At 37.4% G+C, this 15,725-nt stretch overlaps 1 protein-coding gene across 1 annotated transcript in view; it reads left to right on the top strand.

Annotated features, from left to right (window-relative positions):
• LRP1B (LDL receptor related protein 1B) overlaps window positions 1-15,725 on the top strand; it is a gene marked incomplete at both ends in the record, with an annotated part of 755,097 nt that overhangs the window by 288,698 nt on the left and 450,674 nt on the right. The window lies entirely within an intron of this gene.

Genomic DNA, 15,725 nt, shown 5'->3' with positions numbered 1-15,725 from the left:
AATGGTTATACCAAGAGAAGGATGAGGAAGCCCTTTCGTAGGCAGCAAAGGCTGGGCAGCACACTGTTTGCCACAATATTGTTGTCTCCCATAACTTTTTTTTAAACAAAAAGTCCAAAGAAAACCACTGAAAAATACATCAGATTTGCTATGAGCATTATTTTGCGTTGAGGACTTGCTTTGGGGGGGCGGATTTTATTCTGATAATCTACTGTTTAAGAGTGTAGATACCAAATTCTGGTAATGAGAAATCTTAAGGAGAAATTGGTGGAGGTCAACTTTTTTAATATCTCAGCTCTACTACTCAGAAGACTTATTAAGGTCTGCCTTGGGGGTAGTTATGAGTCTGCCTTATTAAGCCCAAATCTTGGATACTATGAGTTGTTAACATGTCAGTTACTCTCACTTAGGAGACTTGACTGCTAGGCAAAGGATTGTTGATGATCCTCAACAGATCTCATGTTGAAACCTAGAAACTCAAGAATAGATCCTGGGACTTCTGCTACAATCCAATGTGACAATATACAGTAAAGGATACATTTAATGGCATAGTTCAGGAAGTTAAATTAGAATTTAAGAGTTCATGTGGACAGATTTCCAGAACTGTCATGGTAACATCTAAGCTCATACCAAAAATAACCATATTAAAAAAAACAAACTTAAAATAAGAAAAAAAAAAAATATCAGCTGGAATTACTCATTGTTATACTGCTGACTTCACAAAACTACAAATAGTTATTTTTGTATAACCAGGTGAGGATACAGGCTGTCATAAAATATATGATAATTCATATTCACAGCGATAGGAATAATTTCTTTTCTTGAAGGCTCTACTTTTATATAGTCCTTGTTCAATGAACATTACACAAAATCAAAATTTGTGTCAGCATATTGATTTTGGTCCCAACATCCAAAAAACTCCAAAAGTTAAACTGGCCAAAGCAGTATTCGGCCCACACTGAAGCCTTCTGAAGTTGCAGATGAGTGTTTTTCAGAGAACAGTATTGATCTATTAAGCACTGTTTAAATGTATATTCCTCAATAATTCATATATTTGTATAAATTACTTTGGATTAAATGGCAGAGGATTAAAAACTTCCAGTGCTGAATAATTATTGTATTGTAACTCTCCTTTATTTTTATTGTATTTTAACTCTTTAAATTTGGAGATTAATGGAATCAGAAAAAATATATAGACTAAAAATAAAATCCTATGTTAGTGTAAATTAAATATGTTTGGTTTTCATATGTAGCATTTTACATAAGTAGCTTGTACTTTGGAATGTGATAGCACATGAAATACTTAATCTTTATTCATGCCCTTTTAATTTATGCTTAAATACACCTTGTAGGGTTCATGTTGATTCCCACTCCTTTCTTTATTATCATATATGAATATGAAAACTTCCCAATGGTAAAATTAATGTCTGCTCTAATAAATTACCATAGAATTTAGTAAAATATACTAAACAAACATTTGGTCTAAACCACACGGAACACACAGATAATGAAGTTCTCCTATATTATTAAGAATTTAAAGTTGTCTCCCAGTACTTCATCTAGTAAATGGTTAACAACTCGTTAATATTGGGTTTTGTAGCAATTACGTATTTTGACTTGCTTATTAGAGGCAGTTCTTGAAATTATTAGTGGACACATTTCTATTGACAAAGCCAAAGAATACAGAAAACAATAACTTTACATTATGATCATGTAATGTGATACTAACAACTGTCACTAATGTGTCGGTATGATACGTTCCTGTGTATTAGGTATTTGGAATGAATGCAATATAGTTGTAAGTATTCTTCCTGTATATCTATAGAATCATAGAATTGTTTAGATTGGCAAAGACCTTTAAGATCATCAAGTGCAACCATTAACCTGGCACTGCCAAGCCCACCAAGTCCACTATGTATTAGAACAATGCATGGGTAACCGTTGAGCCGTTCTGTTGTTGTACTTTCTAAGTCCTGAATATACAAGTCATATGTTTAGATCATCTGTGTGGTCAAAAGATGCAGAGTTGCTTCAGAAACCTATCCAAATAGCTATCTTTTTCTTGATATTAGTAACAAAAATGGCATTGTAAAGTATGTTCCTCTTTGATTAACATTGTTCATAGGAAATTTTTGATTGATCAAGAAGATAATAGCAGTTTTAAATATTTAATTGCAAACAACTCGGTCACAGAGCTGACTATGTTAAAATAATCTATTGCTAGCAACACTGATAGTGCTGTGTAAATAAGTCACGGTCTATGCACCAGGAAAATAAGTTATGATGTGAAGTATGGGGTGTGTGACCATGGGAAAGACCATTTCAGCGTACAGGTCACAACTCCACAGGGGTGAAAACTTCTAGTAATGCTTAAGAACTAATGGAGTATAAGCATTCAGTAACGGGAACTATTCTAATTTCTTTCTCTAAATTTAACATTCTTATGTTAATTCATTATATTATGATCTTTGAGAGATATATTCAGGCCTCCACATTTCCCTGGCAAGTAAAAATATGATCATATCTGCAGTGTGAAATGGTAATGTGTGTGAAATTTCAAGGAAATAGTAGTAAATACAATGACATTCCTGTCTCATCATCTTTTATTTCAGGCACATATGCATTTTTGCTGGTGAATGTAATGCATAAATTCAGGAGGGGTTGTGGCAATATGAAATAAAAAATGTTTTATTATATATGGTTGTTTCACATTATGTGTTTCAATGTCCTTCAGCGGAGAAGGGGCGCATAGTTCACTGAAACTAAACTCCCAGGATATAATAGTGATAAGACATCTGTATTTGGTCCTTTTGGATTCTTTGCTATTTTTTGACTGAAGAATGCTTTAGGGAGGCTGAATAAGCAAGGGATCAAAGTATATACTAACCCTCCTATAAAGCGTGGGCTTTCTGTTCAGCTTTCTGAGATTCATCAGATAGTTTCACCACAATCCAATCCTGCTGAATGGGGGAGTTGGTGCCCATCAGCTACTTGGAGGCTTGATAAGGCTCAGATAAAATTTACCAGTGCCAGAACTAGACCCAGCCTTGAGTAGTTCTGGTAGAAGACTGCTCCGGAGCTGCTCTGGGCAATTAAGCTTCTTTCTTTAACACAGTTATTCAGGTTTCTTTTGAGAACCAGGTCTTTGTTTCAGGTGCATTTTCAGCCACTTTTAAAGCTCAGCCATGCGATGAGCTGAGAAGTCTTCAGCTACAGGGGAGTCGCTGCATTATTGCAAGCTAAACTATTTAGCTCCAAGTCTTTCCTTCCCACGGTTCGTCCCAGTCCCGTATTGGTGAACCCTCGGTGCACTCGCCAAGGGCATCGCCAGTACGGGACTGGGACTGGCTGTGGGCAGCTAAAGCAGGTGTCATGTGGCTACAGCTTGCTCCAGCCTCTGATTTTGTGGTCTTTTGAAGGTTAAAATACCTCATTATTTTTCTGAAGGTTTTAGGAACAGCTTAGACAAATATCCGTCACGGATTAGATGGAGTAACCTGGCCTTGAGTAGGTAAAGGATTAGATATATCCTTAAGATAATTTCTAAAGAATTACAATCACATTCCCCTAAATCTTAGCAAAGGTTTTTTACAGGACTGCAGAGGTAATTTGCACAGTTTTGTAAATCAGTACTTTATATATATATATGGCAAAAAATTGAAGGTGATATGCCAAAATTAGTTTTTCGTCTGAGTTAGAGCTATAGAAAACTAAAACTTTTACAGAATATAGAAATGTTCTTTTTCTCTTAATTAACTTAAGAGATAAGTTATTATTAATAGCTGCAGGAATAGTTATGCTAAAATTCTAGATATTCCAGCCAGAAAATACTAAAAGAATACTGAAAAAAACGCTAGCACAAATACTCTGCATATCTTTGGTTTATGCCAGTTTGTCATAAAATGGAACATTTTTGGAACAATTACTGAGAAGCAGAAGTGACATGGAGTTAAAAGAGGCCCAGGGAAGAGCCCAGTGAAGGCAATAATTACACACTGATGCTCTGACTTTAAAGTTGAAGTATATTTTCCATTATACTGCAGCATCTCTTGCATTTCTATGGACTGTGTTGTATTATGCACTGGGAATACTGCAGCAAGTTTATCCATCCTAGCTGACAAGACAAAATAATAACAACATTAATAGTCTGCAGGTACTCTTCTCCAATGGGCACATTAACGATAGAGTACATTGGGATCTCATTAAATAGTCTTCTGTCACAGCCTCGACATGGATTGTGCTCTGTACTTCTTTGGTTTGAGGATAGACAACCCAATGCTTCGGAAAGGGGAAAGCAGGAATGCTGTAGGGATTCCCTGGAAGTCTGTACTCGCACTAAAGCCCTGAAGTGGATAGAAGTGAGCAGGTTTTTGAGGACACTTTCATTCCAGTCACCGCTACTATCAGTAGTATCTGGCCAGTATGCCGTCTCTGGGACATGCAGGAGACGCTGGACCGGGGCTCAGGGGAGCTCAGGATGTTGCTCTTCCTGGCTCTGAATCACAGCAGCTCCCCACTGAGGTCAGAGTTGCATGGGAAATGTGACTGTATCTTTTCCCATCTGAAATACTGATTATTCAGATTGCTTAGACCATCTCATATTGAAATGAATCATAATGGCAAGACTGCAACACCCATTAAAGCCCCTTGCTATTTGGCGAGTCACCATGCATAAGGTAATTGCCTGCATGTTTACCCATCTGCCTACCTAGCACTGCTGACAAGATGAGCCTGGGTATACGGGAGAAGCTGCATTACCTTTGGAAGACTAAATATCTTATGAAAGTAACCTCAAATTTTTGCTTGATATAATAACTAGATGTAACCCAACAAATTTTTAAGTTAATTAAGACTAAGAAAATCTAGGAGAGATCACAGAGGTTACTTGAGATACTGAAAGTTTTACTGAACTTAACAAATCTCATAGAAACCTGCCACGTCTTCGGATTGTTTGGATCTTTGCGAACCATGATCTGAGCCATAATCTCTAGTCAATAAAATATATAAAGGCAAACTCTGGATCATTTAGCATTAAAAAGCTGCAAAACACACACAGAGAAGATTTGGCCGAATAGTTGTTATATTTGTAGCAGCCTATAATCAGAGTATTATTTTTCTGTTTAGCCTTTTTGAATGAATTGTTATCATAAGACGAAGATAAATGCTGCTATTACTGAACCATGTTTTTGTTCTGGCACTTCTACAGATGGAACACTGGGAAATTTTAAGTAGTGTTTGCCAGAGGGGAAAATACAAATTTCAGAATTATATGGAAACTTCAGGCTTTCAAGAATGAGGCAAAATTATAAAACTGAAAGTTATGGAGCTACATTTACATCCTAGTCCTAACTTTTTTTCTTTATTTATTTATTTTTTGTTTTTCTTTCTTTCTCATGAAGTCGTGTAACAAAGTAACAAAGGAAATCTAAAATAGTGTAGGATTATAAATATTCCCACCTTTTTCACATGAGACTGTTGCTGGAAGTAGTGCACACCAGCAAAAGAAATCCTTGTAAACTCATTTGGTTTATTCTGATGAGCTTTAAATCAGTCATCCTTTAAGACTGTGATGTTCAAAGTGTCACATCAGGTTCCTGAAACCTAGAACGCCCAGGAAATCTCACAGTGCTCCTGAAGTACCGGTGGGGCTGCGGGAACCGTCGGGTAACATTGAAAATTATTCCCTCTGCAACCGTTCTGCGTTCTGCATCAAGCTTTTTACTTGTGGTTATAAGACAGAAAAGAGAAGAAAGTGTAGGCACTAAAATAAGGCGATGATAGGTATTTTTGCTTTGGAACAGAACTGCTAGTAAATAACTACATTTGTCTGGACAAAGGCTTATTTTGCTTTTTTTGGTTTTATTGTATCTCGGTCTCATTTCACCATCCAAATATCCAGTTTCTTGTATATTACTCTCTTTCTCATCTTTTTGCCTTAATAGAGCATGATGTGGCTCATTGAAATTAGCCAAGGTCATTTAGTCTATTCTGCTGTCAAGACAAAGAAGTCATGGGCTTGGTGATTTAATAACTTTCTATCACAAAATCCTATTGCAGTGAAGCAAATTAAAGGGGGCTGGCAGGGGGATAGAGCAGTGGAAGACACTTGAGTGATGTGATTTCATCCCACCTTTTATGGGCTGTTGCTAAAGAGATTTTTTAAGCCAGAATACACAAAAGGACACCATTGTTAAGGTATCAGCATTGTCTATGTGGCAAATTAAGTGTAGAATTTAAATGTTTGACCATATATGATAATAATACACGATAACAGATTATTATGTAGTACATAGTTCACATAGAGTATTGCGATCCTGTCCATTGAAGGAGCAACGTATGTCTTGTCTGCTTCTAATCAATATTTCCATTTCAAGTAGCAGTATTCATTTTCCTGAGAGAAAATGTTGGGTACTGTTCCTTCCTGCCAAAATCAAGGGTTGGCCAGTTATGGCCTCCCTGAATACAAATACTGATTAGTTTTCCTATTTAGCACACGTTTTAAATACATATACTTTCTTCAAGGTCATGGAAACCATGTTTACAATAGGAAATGCAGTGTTGAATGGTTGCACCATGGAGTTCTTTTTAATCTTCCTTGTGAGAGAGAGGAGTAAAGATTATAACCCCAATATTTCAGTTTTTCTATGATCCTGTTGCTTAATAAAATGCACAACGTGTAGTGGACATGTTAATATGTCATATTTTAAACAAGATCATGGTAGTTAAGAGGGCCAGTTAGTCGTGATGGTAGTTAAAGGGCTCGTGTTCAGGGCTCCACAGACCTGATGAAAACAGCTACAGTCAGCGTCGCAGGGGATGCGATGGAATGATCTGAGAAAGCTTTGTTTTACTTTCCAGGGATTTAGGTTAAATGGTATTTATTGTTGCCTGCTGTTGTTGTTGCCTGCTGTTACTGTTTGGAGGCTGCCCTCTATTGAGAAAAGAAAACAAACACGTAAACTCTTACTATGAGCATCCTCTTTTCAGTTTTATTCAACAATTTTTATTATCTTTCTGTTGATTAGTGTGTATAGTTACCTGATTATTTTTTCCTGTTACAGCTACTAAAACTTTTTAAGGAATTATCTTATGTAAGCAATGTAAGATCATTTTTGTACAAATAAATTTCAAAGTACTTTTATCAAGATAAATATTCTGGGCATAATCTCTGTAGCAGGAGTTCCAGATATAATCACATGGCAAAAAAACCTGACGCTCATAAACTTGCCCCGCAAGCAGGAATTGTAGCTGCTGCCAGGCTCGCATTAGTTCACATTATAGACTATATCTTAACTGCCTTTTCGATATATAGACGTCAGAGACAGCTTTTCAGTGAGGAGAAACTAGGGCCTGACACCAAATGCTTACGAGCCACTAATAACCTTGAGGCATAGGGAGAACGATAGCACACGGTTTATCTTCAGCTATTGTCACCAATATTCGGGGTGCAGGGGATAGCTTAGATTTACTGAAATCGTATTTAGAAGGAGTAATGCTTTTTTTAGTTTCCTTTTGAACAGTTTTTTTTTTCTTCTTCAGAGTATACAGGAGCTTTTAAATTTACACCTGTAGGGTAAGAATTAAATTAATAATTCTTACATTGACTAATAGTAAAATTATATCTAATGAGGAAAAATGCATCTGAAGCACTTGCCCATCAATAAAACACGTGATTATTTAATTTCCATGGCCTCTTCTTCCAGTGACATTATTTGTGTAATCATTGCTCATATCAAGAGAGTTTTAAAATAATTGAGCAACCTGTAGTTTGAAGTGAGGAAGAAAATTAAGTGAAAGGCACATGTGCTAAACCCCATGTTTTTTCATCCTCCTAAAGCTGTTGATAAAGGCGACCTAAATGTACAGAATGGTATTGGATTGAAGATGGAAAAGAAGAAAGAAAAGAGCAAATTCCAGGGCTAGCATCACATAATTTGTCAGAAGTGCAGTTGTCAGTTTTCTGCCCCAGGAGTCCTCAGCCAAGCTAAATTATGAGACTCGGTTTCAAGTTCTTTCACTCCCTGCCGGAGGGGATTTGTCTTCCCAGCTCCTTATCTTCCCAAGGTGAATAAACAAACGAGCAAACTACAACATGTTCTGCATGGGGGTGCTTTTGCTCCTCGTGGCCCTCTGTGGACTAAACAGTTAAACATTTATTAGAGCAAATACTTGAAGCTCCAGGAGTGTTCATTGTCATTCTCATAGCAAAGAGGCAATTCTGGTCTCTCACTTGTTCCCATCTCAACAACTATTTGTGTATTGTTAACTAACGTGGGTAAATTCTGGGCGTTGGGGTAGGTGTAGTCCCACCTGGAATACAGATGCCTCTACACAACATCCACCTGCCTGGCCGTGTATATACGGCATATACCGTATTCTGCCTTTTCACACAATACAATTTATAGCTGGAAAAAAAAAGAGCACTCATAAATTTTTCTTCTGGACAAGGACTTTAATTTCTTACTGCATCCCACTTCTTGCATGTCACAATTTTAAGCTCATGAAGCTGTGTAACCAAAAAGTCTTAAGTCATTTTCAAATCATGTAATATAGTTTAAAAATTAAAAGTTACCATCATTTCTTAGACTATGATAAACAAGTCAAGAATGTCACCAGCAATCTTAAGTGAGATTGATAATATTCAGTGGTGTGAAGAAGTTTGCTTTGACAGTTTGAGAAATAACTCTTGGTCTTCCACTCAGAAGGAAGAACATGCACAGAGCATACAAAAACTGATTTCCAGAATTCATTATATCCTCTCTGGAAGATTTCAATCATCTTTTCTCCGGAAGAATCTGTGTCAAGAAAGCGTAACTTAGTCTTTAACTCACAGGAATAATGCCTATAATTCGAGTTACCTGTGAAATGTGCAGATTTAAATACTGTGAGATGAAATGGAAAGAGTTAAAAATTGTGGGAGAAAGAAAAGAAAAAGAAGTGGTACCATGGGAAAGTACAGACAGTAAATGGCAGGTAAGAAGAATCACTGGAAGCAACCAAGTCAGAACAAAAACTGGGAAAATACAGAGAAAATAAAAAGGTTCAGTATAATCCTTTATATGAGGGCTAGTAAAGCAGACCCGGTTTAAGTCAGTGCTCTCTGTTTGGAAATACGTGCGTCAAAGAGTAGGAAAGTGTTCCCACTGCGCTGACTCATATAAAAAACCAAGAGTTTGCCAGGAGACTCCATAATCTAAGAGTATTTTCTCTTTTGTGAAAACGGGTGTATTGAAAGCATCGTTGCTGTGCGTGCAAGAGTACCAGGCTATATGGCTCATCATCATTTCTTTGTGGTAGTTACACCCTCGGCCCTTTGCGTCTCTGACTGTCGGTACTGGCCCTTTAGAACATCACAGATGTTACCACCGTTGCTCCACATACCACTTGTCTTACCGGTATGCAAGATAGTACACAACATATGTTTTAAATGCTCAAAAGTTACGATTTGTCATCATGCTCTTACCGATTTTGAAGAAACTGCATGCTTCCATGCTACATACTGCAAACTTCCATTCCCTGAAATTTGAAGAGAGAGCCAAAAATCACCTGAAACTAGGAAGTTCAGAAAAATGGCAGATGATCTAAAATGATACTGATATATGCTCCAGTACTGTTCACTAAATAAATGTAACAGTATTGTAATGCATGTGAATCACATATAATCTATATTGTTGGCATACAGCAGAATAGACAGATTAATAATTTCTGCTAATATTGTTTTTTTAAACCCAACACATTATGCCAAGGAAATATAGACCTAATTTACTGTTCTCTGTGCAGATAATGTCCTCTCAAGTTAAGTTCATTAACAACTTCTTCAAGCGTGAAGACGCTTGTTAAAAAAAATTAAAATAAGCAGTGTGCAAGAATAAAAAAAAAAATTAGTTAGGATGAGACTTGAATCCTGCTGGAATTAATGGCAATATTGCCATTATTTTAGGCTGCTGGACTGGACCTATCCAAACCAAAAACTGTCCTTCATTTTTTTTAATCACTGGTATCCAGGTGTTGTTTAAGCATTTACGTATGCGAATGGGTTTGGGATTTTTTTTTTTTTAAGAAACACTAGGAAAATGCTACATCTGGAGAAGGATGAGCCATATATAAAGTTCAGGATTCGACCATGATCCACTCTGTGCAAAACAGCCATGTTTTCTGGCGTGCAGCTGTTGAATAAGGCTGCTGTGGTTGTATTGGCTGCTCTCGGGGCGTCTCTCTTCAACTGTGGGCTGTCCTGTGGTAGAACATATTCTATGAAATCAAACTTTCTGAGACTATATTGAGCATCTTTCTAAAATACTTTTTGTCTATCCAGTCATTGTTAAAAGCCATTTGCATGTAGCAAAGTATTAAAAATGCTGTTTGGAAGATAAGATATCTTATACGTGGGATGGATTAGTGGAACAATAGACCATTGTCAGCCTTCCCATTTTCTCAGAGGAAGCGATGACCAGTAAGATTAAAAAAGAGGAGGAATTAGCAGCAGACCAGATTATGATTCCAAAAATAGGCTTATCTGATGCACAGTGACACATTTCTGACCCCTTCATGATGCGGCTTGGTTTCCACACTCGTGTGAGGTTCTATAAGAGCTGATCTCATGTTCCCAGAGCCAGATCAGCCAGAGAGAAAATGTCTGTGTTTTAAAATAAAAGACTCATTTATAGTAATTTAAGCCCCAAACACATCTCTTCGCCCTGCTATGGAAGGTCAGAATCCTCGCTCATTAAGAACTATGTATGATCTTTTAAACAAATGCACTTTTTAATTACCAGCAGGCAATTCAGCACAATTTGTTGCTGTCTAAGGTACTTTTTATTTTCTAATGGTCTTGCATATTTGATAGCCTCTTTCAAAATTATGCATCAGATGAAGGACCTACCACTTGTTTAATTGACTTTTTTCCTCTTTTAATGATGTGCATCTCCTAGAATTTTAGCAGAAGTGAATCCAGCTACATATGGGAAAGGCAGCTCTTTGTAGCAGTTATGTATGCTTGTAACGCAGCTGTAAAGGTGATGGGGTCCAAGCCGAAGCCTGTGCTGACTCCCAGAGGATCGTTTTGGAGTAGGGACACTGGAGCTGTGACCTATGTACTTTTCTCAAAGGGGATATATGAGAGAAAATGCCCTCTGCTGAAGGACAGGAGCTGGTACTTGCTCTACCCCCTCTTTTTCTGGTAATCTGGAACACACTCTGCCTATTCAGAAACTATTCCTTGCAGGGTGGGGTTTTTTTTTCCTGCTTTTAGGGTAAAGCTTTGGTATTTGAAGGAGCAATCTCAATCTGTCTATTAATTTTAAACATGGTAAGAAGGTACCACCATGGCATGCTGCCTCAGTGTTATTCTAAGATGATTTCAGTTGCTGTCCCAAAATAATAGCTTGTGCCCTGGGCTGGTTGTGTCATCATTTTTGTCATCATTTGTTTAGATGCATTCTTTGTTATTGATTCTTATAATTTATTTATTAGAAACAAACATCTTCATTTAATGAGCATTCAGATCTTGATTTACTCGCTAAACAAAACTCTTGAACAAAAATAAAAACAAGGTGAAGTCACGTTTTATATTCAATTTTAAAATATTTATGGTAGAACAGTTCCATCTGGGATCAAGGCAGAAAGTGACATAGACTTATAGATTAAAAAGAGAATAGTTCACAATTCTGAAGTAGCAAAACATTTAGTTGTCTTTTAGCAAATTGGAGCTTTTCTACTTCACTGAAAGACAATGGAGTGATAGAAGAATGGCATGAAACATTTATGTGCAGGTAATTTTTAGGTGTAAGAGTTGATTTCTACAGGAAAGCCATGAATATATTTTTGAGTTCTCAAACTAATGGCACGCAGTGGCATCAGGGGGGTAATACAGGGCAGCAATAGTTCTGTTCTGCAAATTGTTGCATAAAATGTGCAGTTCCATAAACACAAAACTGTTCTGACATCCTGAGTACTCGCGTTTAAGGTACCTTGTAATTAAAAATAATTTTGTGAAGTGCAACTGTTCTGCTTTCTGCCATGAACTGACACTAATGTTTTATGTTAAAAAATAATCAGAGAATTACTCACAAATTTAAGTGAACACAGCGTGGGGCCCATACTTGTGCTTTCTGATAAACTCGAATGTTCTACGATGCATAGAAATGTGAAGTGCTATACTAGCCCTTCAGGAAAATCTGGGCTTGCTTCCTGCCCTTAACACGGGAGCTGGATGTTTTGATTTTTAGAGAAGGGAAGAAAACACAAGCCCAACCCAAATCTCGTGTCGGTCATAATGTCTGATATTAGAGGAAAGCATAAAACACAGTGATCTTCAAACTGTAATTTCCCCCTCATGAGCTTAATGGAAAAATGCTTTACATAGCCATACATAGCTTTTAGTTGTGGATTACTGTTCAGATGAAGTAAAAAGGGGATCATGGATGCTTCCTCTCTTACTTGAAAAGGTTACTGGTTTCTACATATATGTCCTATTTGGGTTTACAAAGGAGAACTAGATGAAAGACAAAAAAATGCTCGTACGTGATCCCCACAGAAAGTAAGGCTTTCTACTAGTTGAAAACTTTTTGTTTTGAAGTCCACCAATATGCGCCAGGTTTCTTTGATATTGTCTTGAAACTGTTGTAAAGACATGAATCATTCCAGTGCTAAAATTTAAAGTATTAAATTTGCAGGATGTAAGAACTAACAAACATTCCCTGTTAAATGCAGAAATTTGCAATCTTATGATTTACATACCTTAAAAAGTCCATACATTACATTTAACAACAAATCATTCTGCCAGTCCAGGAAATTGTTCCTGATGCCAAAGGAGCGTATAGCTGGGAGGAGCCATTTGCAAAATGCCTCAGATTTTTAAGACTCATCACAAAGTCAGAAAGAACCCTTGCTGCATACCTAAGGATATTCATAATACGTACGATACATACTTAAGGATGTACATAAGTCATATGCAAGTTCCCAGCATGCAGCAGGAGAGAGAAGCTGGGTCTAATGTAAATTCACATCGAGCAGCCCAGCTACTGGGCTGTTTTGAACCCTTATAGCTCTGTAGATGTCGGTGTCCACCCCAGCATGCTTATAAAAGGAACCGCAGCGCTTTCAAAGTACTTAACCCTCCAGTACGTACGTGAGGAAAGTCAGTCTGTTGGTCTTAATAAAGCCGCTGTCAGCGTTCACCAAAGGATCCAGGAAGCTTTCTTCAATATATGGACTGTAAATGAAAGTAGAAATTGCTGTTGTCTCGCGTTAGCACGAGTCAGAATGATCTTCCAAGTAAAAAGTAATGTGAATGAAATACAATTCTTGTTAATGGATGCATCTGCAGGCCTTTGCTTCTGACTTCAGCTGTGAAAGTGCTTCTCACATCTTTCTTTTTCCCCTAATGAAGGCACAGCTGTGCATTTAGGGACTTGACAAAGAGTGTGATTAGGAGTTCTAGACTTCCAAAATAATTTATCTGCCTTCAAAAAGAGTTGTTACTAGCAACTAATTCTTGCTGAGATTTATTATTGTCTCATGTTGTGGGCATTTTTGGTAGTAGAAGCATGGAAGGGCTGTAGCAGTTTAGTAAATCTTTGCATTTTCCAGAATTTATATTGTGTTTCAATTTGATTTTGAGGTCTGGATGAACAAGTCACAGACCCCATAAAATCTGAAAGCATTTAGTTCATATAGAAATTACTGGCTGTTTCTTTGGTTTTTGTTTGTTTTGGTATTTTTTTTTTGTCGTTTCTTGTTCATTGCCACAAGTTTTACTGCTTTTGTATTGCCATTCCTGCCTCCTGTGGGACACGTTTCTGGGGCTAGCTGGATGATTGCTGGAAGCGACAAATCTAAACAAGAGAACAAGAGCATCTTTTAACTACGCTCGTTCTCTCCCAGCCTGTACACATACCAGCTGGAGTTTTCTCATAGTCATGCCCTATTCCTGACCATGGCAAAAGGTGAGTAGGCAGCCACAGACCTACTAACTTCCCCTTACCAGCTCTCATCCTTGGTAGTGGTGTTTGCCTAATGGAGAGGTGGGCTCTACTCATCCATCCCATGCTGATTATGTGCAGAGAAGTTACCATGCTGCGATCTTCTTTAGCTGTAATACATGTTCTATCCTGAATTTCTATTCAAGAGCTTGCCTGCCTGTGGGAAAGGATTATTAATGTAGATGAGAAATCTAGTTGGGCTATGTAAAATACGTCAGATTTCCAAGGAGCTGACAATGCTGATGTTCAGCACTGTGAGTTCTGCTGGCAAGGAGCTTGGAAATGTTGATTGTAGTACTAAACATACATCAAGAATATATTTCATGCTTTAGGTGTAACAGAGACTGTTTTCTATTCTAAACTGACCTGTGCTGTAGAAAATATAGTTTTAATTTTAAAAAGCTACTAATCATTGCTTGTCACTCTGGGAAGTCCTGTCATTCCTGAAAGTGTGACCATAGCTAAAGCTTGCCTATTTGTAATTCCAGTATTTGGGAAACTATAATCAGAACAAACTTGAGCATTAGTAGGAAGCTGATAATTAGGATTGTATAGACTCCACTGCAGTTACACTATATGTATTTCTAAAGACCTGATCATTTACAGACTTAGTGCAAGTAGATGCTGGGATTCAGCTGTCAGTCTGAGGCACAGCCTGAGTACTTCCTCAGTTTTTACTTAGATTTTTTTCAGGTTTGCTACCAGTGAGCAAGACTCTTACATAGATAGTTTTGGCACAATAAGTGGTTTTCTTGAGCATAGCCAATATGGACATTTTTTATTTGCGGCGTTTTATTGCTAACTTTGTGGAGGAAGGTACTTGCATCTGAATGTTAAAAATGACATTTGGGGGGGACAATAACATGATAATTGATTTTGTTCTTTCTTAACATACATTATCCAACAAATTGGGGAGTTTTTATTGAAAACTCTAATCTAAATGATTTTAAATTTTGCTGTATACAGAAGACTAAAATATTTGTAAATTAAAAAGTCAAAGGTGAATTTTTAAAACAATTTTATATGAGCTTTTTAGTAAAACATCACAGAAACTCTGCCTTTTTAAATATGAAGAATATGGTCTTTGGTTGTTTGTTGTTTTTTTTTTCCCCTCATGCTGATGCATGTTAAGAAGAGAGTTGCAGAAACCTCCAATAAACCCATGCTGTACATTGAGATGTTTACATTAGAGAAAGGTCAGACAATATATTACAGAATTAGAATCTAGAATTTTGGAAAAATAGATTTTATTCATTGTGATAAAGATTTAAAATAGTCACTGGAAATCGGGATCTCACAGAACATGAAGTATTTTAAGAATTTGAAGATTCCCTGCATTTGGATCAGAGGTGCCTTGTCTGTCTGATATTATCGTGGTAACTTTTCTGTGCAACTTGCAAAGCACAGTTAGTTGGTGAACTTGGGAAAACAAAACAGTTGATCAAGTACATTCTGGCTGTGGAGGGAGTGGAGGTGGTGCTGAGATGCAGGAGACCTGTGGGTCCAGGCTGGAAAACGCCGGAGGGAGGAGGAGAGCACTGTGCTACCTGAAATCACAGAGTTCGAATGGGGACTCTTCTTCTGGGTTCATCATTGTTCTTCTTGGGGTGTCCTCCCCTCGTTTGCTCCGAGCAGATCGTTCAGTGGGCAGGACATAACCCCTGATGCTGATGTATGAGTGTGACTGGTAGGAACCTTTGAAAGCACATCTAATGTTACCTGGAATAAATAGCCATGCCATTG

The sequence above is a fragment of the Platalea leucorodia genome, assembly GCF_965183815.1.
Source record: "Platalea leucorodia genome assembly, chromosome: 5".
NCBI lineage: Eukaryota > Metazoa > Chordata > Aves > Pelecaniformes > Threskiornithidae > Platalea > Platalea leucorodia.
Note: the sequence above shows the minus strand (reverse complement) of the source record. Positions and strands in the feature narration are given on the sequence as shown.